At 36.2% G+C, this 10,029-nt stretch overlaps 1 pseudogene; it reads right to left on the minus strand.

Annotated features, from left to right (window-relative positions):
* Nucleotides 1-1,420: 1,420 nt before the first annotated feature.
* Nucleotides 1,421-3,353, minus strand: LOC141433020 (endoplasmic reticulum chaperone BiP-like; annotated as a pseudogene).
* Between the last annotated feature and the right edge of the window lie 6,676 nt (nucleotides 3,354-10,029).

Genomic DNA, 10,029 nt, shown 5'->3' on the forward strand with positions numbered 1-10,029 from the left:
CATGGTGGACATCGAAACATTGTTCAAGGAAAACGTTAATTGTGTGTTTCGTATTTTGAATAGCAGGTTCGTTGCGGTATGCTGTAAAATGTTATAGATAAATAATTTCCAATTTAAGTTTATTTGTCAAAAATGGTGCTTGTCACCCTATTCTCCGTTCTCACAGTAAATGTCAGAGTAAATTTCCATGTCTAGCAATGTATGTCACTATGACTCATGATGTGGGTCACGATTCAGTTGGTTCGAGTGTACATAACCATTTTACATCATCACAAAGGGACATAAATTTTCCTACTTCAAAGAGATTTCGGTAATGTAAGGTCACTTGTACTGTCAATTTAGATTCTGGAAGCGAGGGGGAGTGATAAGTACAATTGCGACCACAACGCGCAGCCGAGCAAGCGAAACAAGCGATAAGATAGGAAAAAATTTGACCTACCAGTGGTGGTTATGTGAGATGGTTATGTACGGGGAATATGGGGTTTTAACAATTGGCTTGTAACTTGGACTTCAAAGCTTATCGCCGCCTCCGTTAGTGGCGGTTAGTACTAAGTCGCTTTATTCAGCAGCTAAACTTGATTAGTAACGTCTTCCTTATCATCCTAAGCGGATGGTTGTCTTTGTGAAAGGGTAAGAACAGAGGGCACTATTGGTGGTTGTAATAAGCGCATTTTTGTTTTAAAATCCAACTAATTTTATAATTGCTGATAATTTGGTACACAGAAAACTGAATCTAGAAGAAAATACATAGGTTTTTCTTAATATTTGTTTTCATCACCATTATCATTGTCAGCCGTAGGACGTCCACTGTTGGGCATAGGTTTCCAGTTACTTCGATTTACATCCACTGAAGCCACGGCTTTAACCAGGTCATCCGTCCATGTCGTTGGTATTATTGTATTTTAAACTTTCTCAGTTCTCACTCATGACTAATACGAGTATATAATATACATATATGTCTCGGAACTTAATAATGACTATTATTTATTGCTATTTATTTACTATTTCATTATTCATTAGTTAGTATCTGGCAAATTTGGATAAATCGGGGGATATTATTGGCAGTGTCGAAATGATTCTGTGCCAGTACGAGGAAATCAAGTAGAATTTTTGTGAATTACTAAGAGAATATAGTAAAATCCTGTAAATTTAATTTAATTGAAAGACCTACCCAATTCTTTTTGTATGAGAAAAAGCGGAAAGGCTAGCTGTATTATAATAAAAGGAAAAAACGAGAAGTTCACCCAAAAAAAAGTCAATAATGCCTTCCAAAGACCCCCCACAAACATCAGAAATTATAGGTGTGTTGCCATTCTTTAGATAGTCAATCAAGTCAACATGATTGATCCACAAAAGATGTTTCGAAGCTTACTTTTTTAAGTTCATTAAGATACAATACCAGTTGTAAAAATGCACAAGATTATAAGTCCGTTTTACTTTCAGTTGTTTGATATAATTTAGCTGTAAATGGCTGAATTACATCTACTAATGCTTTCATTTGTTTGAGATAATCTTCTTCTTCTGCATTTTCATTGTTTTCGACCCATTTAATTGTCTCGTCAATAATTTTCATGAGTTTATCTTTTTCATCTGCCATTTCACCATCGAGTTTATGCAGTTGACTTTTTAATTTGTAAGTAAAGCTTTCCAGTTCATTTCTAGCGTCCAAACGCTGTTTAAGAATTTTATCGTTATGAGCAAATTGTTCAGAGTCTTGAATCATCCTTTCTATTTCATCTGTTGTTAGTCGGTTCTGGTGGTTTGTAATAATGAGGTTTTCTTTAGTACCGGTGCCTTTATCTTCCGCTGATACTTCTAGGATTCCATTTGCGTCTATGTTAAACGTTACTTCAATCTGAGGGTCACCTCTTGGTGCTAAAGGTATCCCAGTTAAATCAAATTTTCCTAGCAAATTATTATCTTTTGTTAAAGAACGTTCTCCTTCGAAGACTTTGATGGTTACAATCTGTTGATTATCCGCAGCAGTTGAAAATATTTGGGATTTCTGTGTAGGAATAACAGTGTTACGTGGTATTAATTTTGTCATTATCCCTCCAACAGTTTCGATTCCAAGTGTAAGAGGATTGACATCTAAAAGCACAAGTGAATCATAATGTTGCTCTCCGCTAAGTATTCCAGCTTGCACAGCGGCGCCGTATGCCACAGCCTCATCAGGATTTATACCAGTAGACAGTTCTTTACCAAAAAATTCTTTGACCAACTGTTGAACTTTAGGAATTCTGGTTGAACCACCAACAAGAACTATCTCGTCAATATCGGTTTTTTCATATTAGAGTCTTCTAAAACCTTCTGTATTGGTTTAAGTGTAGATTAAAAAGATCCATATTCACCTCTTCAAATTTAGCTCTAGATAAAGACTGTGATAAGTCTTCACTTCCGAAAAAGAACTCAATTTCTATTTTTACTTGATAGTTTGAAGAAAGCGCTCGTTTTGCCTTTTCAACTTCACGTCTTAATTTTGAACTGCGCGTTTATCAGCTTTAATATCTTTACCATTATTTTTGAATAGCTTGATAAAGTAATCTACCACACGTTGATCAAAATCTTCTCCACCTAAATGACTATCTCCACTTGTAGCTATTACTTCAAACACTCCGTTATCGACTGTGAGAAGCGAGACATCAAAAGTGCCTCCTCCCAAATTAAAAATGAGGATATTTTTCTCTCCCATTTTCAAATCTAGACTGTAGGCAATAGCGGCAGCGGTTGGCTCATTTATTATTCTTATTACATTAAGACCAGCAATAACACCGGCATCTTTAGTTGCTTGACGTTGCGCATCGTTAAAATATGCTGGAACAGTGACGACTGCATCAGTAACATTCTTACCCAAATAAGCTTCAGCGGTGTCTTTCATTCTTCTCAAAATCATAGCAGAAATTTCTTCTGGTGCAAATATCTTGTCCTCTTTGACACTTTTAACAAACACATACGGCTTATTATCTTTCTCTATAACCTTATAAGAGAAGTATTTGATATCTTTTTGAACATTTAAATCGCTCCAGTTTTTACCAATAAGTCGTTTTACATCGAAAATTGTTTTCTCAGGATTACTGGTTACTTGATTCTTAGCAGCATCACCAATAAGAATTTTATCGCCGTCAAAGGCTACATAAGACGGTGTTATCCGATTTCCCTGGTCGTTAGGTATTATATCTACTCGACCGTTACGATATACTCCTACACAGGAATATGTTGTACCTAAGTCGATTCCTATGACTGGTCCTTTGTCGTCTGCATACACTGCTATTGCCAACATAATAAATAAACCCAACTTCAGCTTTGCACGCATTTTATCCCAATTTGCGATGCTTTAGCCGTGTTCGTGTTTTACTGTCACACGTTTTACTTTCACTATAAATAGGATGAGATTTCGGTTAATAACACAGGAACTGAACTATCCTTAATATTTTCAATAACTGGAGTAAATTAATTTATTTCGTTCAACGTGCACTCTTCTTATCTTCACAACTCAAAATTATAGTCTTTTTCGTACTGTCTGTCTATACCATCAAAACACTTTATTTCCACGCAAAGTAAAGTTTTTTCTAACAAAACAAGAGTCTGTTATCCGTTCACACTCACTTTATCCAAGTCATGCAAACTATGCAAAATTTTACTTGACTTTTGCCACCAAGAAGTAAAATCAGCAACTAGCGTAGATGCGCGTCTTATGATCGGCAATAGTAAAGTGGACCTCTAAAATTTTGCAACCTTCTACAACCCCTACTATAGATGTGTAAAGCACATCAACTCGTGTAGTGTTGCTATTGGTCACAAAAGTGATGACGGGGGTACTGCACCGTGATTGGGCCACGTTTGAATTTTTGTTCGGTAAGAAATTCGTTGGCGAATTGCGTCATCCTCAAAAAATCCTTAGTAATATCACAAAGGCTAAAATGAGAACGTTTGATGTTTGATGCGCTTAAAGTATTCAATCGATCGTGATATTTCTTAGTTTTTTATTTCGAAACTTGTGTTTGAAAGAAAGGGCAAGATTTACAGCCTTATTCATAAAAAATCCTTAATTGAGGTTTGATCGGTCTGTTACTTAGCAGACTGATTAAGCTTGTTAGACGGTTGTCAAGAAGTATGATTCATAAACGCTTGCTAGCAGTCTGCTAGTTGTTGAGCCGCTGATAGACTGATTAGACTCGTTATGTTGGCCACCTTGACAAATCAAAGACAAAAAATGGCCTAATCGATAATTAAAAAAAAAAGTTGACAGCAGTGACAGCAAATTAGCAGAAAAAAAATAAAAAGCGACAAGTTTGTTTTCCCGCCATTTCCGATCCGCATGTTTATGTTGTGCAAAAAAGCCATAATTGTGTTAATCATCCTATTTTTTTTTTTCATACTTATTGTAATTTATTGCTGCTAATTTAGAGGATTTTAAATACAAATTCCTGAAAATATTTTTCCTGGTTTTTTTTTTAATCTTTGCGTAACTTCACCCTTCACTAAAATATCTTCGGTATGGTTTTTTGCTCTTGTCAAAGTCAGCTGTTCAAACTTGTGGCGGCCATTTTGTGACTTAGCAGGGAGATAAAGGAGGGTCTACGGTCCGCTAACTTTAGCAGAGCCTTGATCGACTGATTAGCGCTAACAGACGTTTATGAATCATGTTTTTTAGCATCGGGCCTTCAGGAGCCTTCAAGGAGGCTCTAACTTTTTATGAATAAGGCTGTTAGTATTTAAGTACATTTAATACGAATCCTACTGATAAATGAATGCTTATACATTTCACACACGACTATTAAATTTTTACTTATTATACTTAGCTTCTTCAAAATTTGTGTAGTAAGTATTTAACATAACGAAACAGTTTGAAAAGCATTATTTTTCCTATTTATAAAATCCAGCCGAGTAGAATGGAAAAATAATACATTATATATTTTGACGTATTTTTATTCCAATTCATTTTTAAAGTACAAAAGCCGACATTATAATATAATGACATAGAGTTAATAAGACAAACAGTTTCAATATAGTAGAAATTACAAAGCAGCTTCTAAACGGTTATTTAAATGTAAATTCGAAATTCAAACGGATCTGTCACGTCATCCTTTACGGTGAGCATGTGTTTGGAAATTCGAAGACATTGGAAATAGCATGTTTCATCTTGTTTAGACATCTCCTAATAACACGACGACAAATGGATTGGATGGATTTTTGTTATTCTTCTATCTAAAGTGTGCTCATCCGGACTTTTACTTAGCTTTTTTTGTTTGTCCCTGCTCGTTTGCTAGAGGGCTGTATCTTTTTTACTGTATAAGGGAAACACATGAATTCGTCACGAAATGTGTATTTAATATATTTTATTAGCGTTGCGGTTGTGCTGCAAAATCTATGATTTTTCTTTTTCAAGGGCTTAGTAACGAAGAAAATTGGATCATTTCTAATGCTTTTTCATAAAAAAAAATGAGTATGTGTAATAAATTCATTTAAGTGGTTCTCATACAAAAAAAAGTATTTTTAGGTGTTTTTTGTTTGCTTGTCATAATGTTTGTGATCACAAACTAAACGGCTCCTCAGATTTTTATGTTTTTTTGTAAATTTGGCAGTTATGAGAAAATGTCGTAATGTATTTCTCCTTTTTGAGATATTGAACTTTGAAATGACAATGTCCGGTATTTTCAACTTTTGTAAGTTGAATAGGTTCAGAGAGCAAAAAAAATTGACTTGTCCTGAATAAAACGGTATTAGTTGTCACCCGATCAGGTACAGTCACGTATCGTATTGCTCCTCCATACGTCGCCCTAATTCCAAGTTCGTACTCATGCTTTGTTGTTAACGGCTCATTTGTTTTGGTTCTCGCTATAATTATAAAGTTAGGTTGTGCCTATTGTCTCCATTGTACCTAGAACTCGAAATCTCGGATTCTAGCAAAATTTAAGCTTTCTAGTATCTAAAAGTCAATGACAACCTACTTTTTATCCTAGTTGCGTGTGTATGTTTGTTAAGTACTCATTCACGCCAAAACCGCTGAACGAATTTCGATGAAATTTGGTACATAGATAACTGGACATCTGAAATAACACATAGGCAACTTTTTATCCCGATATCCACTAAATACCATACACTAGTTATAGAGTCGTGAAATTTGGCACGGATGTTTATAATGCGATGTCAATAAAAACCAGGCTGTAATTTTTGGAAATTCTCACGAGAATTTAGTAAATTTTCAGGATTTTTCAACTGCTGGATTGAATGATGAAGCATGCGAAGACACAGGCATGTATAGTTTATCATAAACAAAAGTATAACGCCTCTGCGGTCAAGTAAGGTAGATCGCATATGTAAAAGACTGGATGAAATGAGGGCTACCGTTTTCGTGCTCACCAGTTGGCGCCACTGTAGACAAAGGTCCTGCCTGAAGTATAGAGGTCAGTTTGTTATTACGGGCGTGAAAGCAAAATTTACATTTAAATCATGTTTAATAACTTAACACCGTACCATAAAAATATCGAGCATGCCACAGTGTTGCGTACTCCCGTTTTGTTCGGAAAAAAGGGAGGACAAAGGTTTTCGAAAGACAAAACTGTTTCAAAACACAGACATTCATTGCCACGTAACGCATATTTGTCAATTTTTGCTTGTCAATTGTGTTTGTGTACTTATTTTGTACAATAAAGAGTTTACATACACATTTGCCATAATTAATTTCAGGTATTGCAAAATATTCACAAATTTATTCTAATTATAAAAAAACCGCGTAGCTCAACCAAAAACAGTGACATTTGACATTTCGGAGACCTCTCGCTACACTAGCGCCTCTAGCGGCAAATTCATACGCGATAGCCCTCATTAGCACGCACGCATGCTGGACTTGTCCTATCCGCGGATCTCCATGTGGATGCAGAGTTTTACCGGACTGCCCTAAGTTTGGTTATGTTTTGGAGCGTAAGTATGTGTGTTCTATTTGTTTGGTTCTCTGTAGCCTAAACGGATTGGATTGATTTCAACATACTCGTATGTGAAAGCATTCCATTTGAAAATACAAACTGAAATATAGATGCACAGAAAAACCAGAAAAATAAGACCATCACTGGGAATCGAACCCAGGTCCTCGGTAATCCGTACCGCGTGCTATACCGCTACACCACTGATGGTCAACGGTACCGACACGAATTTCCCTATGCACCTCATATCTCAGCTTGTGTTTCTTACTTAGTCACTTAAGCAGCGACGACGGACTTTTACGGGATGACCGTAAAAGTAAAAATTTGGAATTGAAATAAAAAATACAAAAAGATTCCAAAAAAAAAAACAATCTTAGCATTCCATTTGTCAACTGTCAAAGTGACTTAAGGTGTATAATATTCAAAATGGCGTTCGCGAAAAAAATATGGCGGAGGGATTCAGTTAGTTAGTTTTAGAAGCCGTGGTGGCCTAGTGGTTTGACCTATGGCCTCTCAAGCAGAGGGTCGTGGGTTCGAACCCCGGCTCGCACCTCTGAGTTTTTCGAAATTTACGTGCGGAATTACATTTGAAATTTACCACGAGCTTTGCGGTGAAGGAAAACATCGTGAGGAAACCTGCACAAATTCGGTTAGTTTCAATACTTTGGCAGGTAGAGTGTTCCAATCGTCAAAACTGTTTGAAGGATTCAACAAAAGAATTGAGTTTTCTAACATCGCACTCATTTTAAATACAACTCAGAACAGCGCGCTGAAGCAATGTAAAACGTGATCGCCACGCTTCGTACATACTAGTGATGTAACGAATATCTCTAATATTCGCTAACGTTAATATTCAATTGTGATATTCGCTAGTGCAAAATTTTTTTTATTTCTTTTAACTAAAAAGAAGAGTGTTAGTATTACTAGCGCCAAATATTGATAATTTCATGCACAGCTACCTAAAAACTGATGTTCTTAATAAAAAATCAGTTATCTATTAAGTTTCAAGAGTTATAATATAATCATATCTTTGATTTTTAGTCAACTTCGAGTTTAAAGCTGTCTGAAATCTCTGTCTGTATGTTTATGTCTGAAGCGACTGGAGGTCTATGGGGGAGACCTATGTCCAACAGTGGACGTCCACAGGCTGAGATGATGATGATGATGTCTGAAATATTTCTACTTAGGTTAGGTTAGATAGGGTTTTGACGACCGGATGGCCCAGTCGTTAGAGAACCTGACTACGGAGCTTGAGGTTCCGGGTTCGAATCCCGGCCGGAGCAGATATTTGTATGAATAATACGAATGTTTGTTCTCGGGTCTTGGATGTTTAATATGTATTTATCTATATAATTATGTTTATCCATTGCCTAGTATCCATAGTACAAGTTTTGCTTAGATTCCCATGATATTTATTTTATTTATTTATTTGGGTACTCTACAAAACACGCTGTGGCAACGAACTGCGACTCCTGAAAATATTAATAGGTAATATTATAGTCATGATATGATTTATTTGTAAATAATTATTTTCGCATTTCAGAGCTAATTTTTATACATTTTCACGCGACCATTTGCGAATGTGAATTCATGCGAAAGCGGATATCGAAAAAAAAATCGATGATTTGCTGATTAATGAAAATAATCTTTTCTCAAACATGTTCGGAAATGTATGCGTTAATGTCACGAAATGGAGACATGAAGTTTCTCATTTATGGCTCCCTACCACCTCCCTACATAACTTCTTGGCCTAGGCCATGAAGTATGTATGAAAATCCATTATTGTCCGCTGCTCTAACTTTTTAATTTTGCTTACTAACATTAAACTGACAAAGGAAAAATTACGAATAGCCAACCACCACTACTCTGTAAGCATTTGCGATGCGATGCGATGCGATGCGAAGCGATGCGATGCAATGCGATGCGATGCGATGCGATGCGAAGCGATGCGATGCGATGCGATGCGATGCGATGCGATGCGATGCGATGCGATGCGATGCGATGGATGGATGGATGGATGGATGGATGAAATATTTCCTCACATTGTTTGAGAAAAGCACTATACAAACCTCGGCCAGAACAGGGATTGCTGGACTCGTTTTATCCGGCCTCGTCTACGACTCGGCCGTCTACCCCGAACTCCTCCATCAATCCCTTACTTCATGGCCTCTGCAGTAATGTACTATTACATCACTAGTAAATACCTATTGATGATTAAAAAATACAATACAATAACTCTTTATTGAACACCAACACATCATAAGCAGTACAGAAAATACAAGCACATACGAGTACATAGAGATTATTGATTGTGATTATGTTGAGAAAAAAACTCTTACAGTGTGCCTCAAAAAATCAATAGCAAATTGTCATATCTATGCAATATAAGCCGACAAAATATTCTAGGAAGAATGCAGCACTGTACTCTAAATTATAATACTATAAATAATTCTATGTACCTAGTTCGCACAACCATGGTTTCTTACCAACCAAAATGCGTTTGGCATTTTAATGTAATTTCGCCTATAACTTCAGAAAAACACTTGAGTTACTCTTTTCAAATGGGGAATCTAAACCTAGAAAGGGTACTTCCAGCTGTCCTAGAAACTTTAATTTGATATTATATGAAAAACTCGTAGCTCTTATAGTTCAACTAAAAAGAAAACTGAGAATCTTAAATTTTTACGGTTCCGTACCTCAAAAGGAAAAAACGGAACCCTTATAGGATCACTTTGTTGTCCGTCTGTCTGTCTGTCAAGAACCTTTTTCTCCGGAACGCGTGGAGGTATCAAGCTGAAATGCATATCAAATACTGAAGTCTACTGTCCCTTGGAGCTGTGAAAAAATCAAACTTCTAAGCCAACGCAATCAAAAATCGTTTATGCTGCAAATTTTCGACACTCGCAAGGAAATCAAAACCTAAAGGGTACTTCTCGTGAAATCAGAATCTTGAAATTTGTTACGAAGCAACGTCTTAAAGCACAGATAAAGGAATAATTGTGAAAAGCATACATTTTTAGTTACATCATATAATAAAAATATTTGTATGGAACCCTCGGTGCGCGAGTCCGACTTGCACTTGATCGGTTTTTTTTTTCTGTCTATG

This window comes from Choristoneura fumiferana, chromosome 11 (genome assembly GCF_025370935.1).
Source record: "Choristoneura fumiferana chromosome 11, NRCan_CFum_1, whole genome shotgun sequence".
Lineage (NCBI taxonomy): Eukaryota > Metazoa > Arthropoda > Insecta > Lepidoptera > Tortricidae > Choristoneura > Choristoneura fumiferana.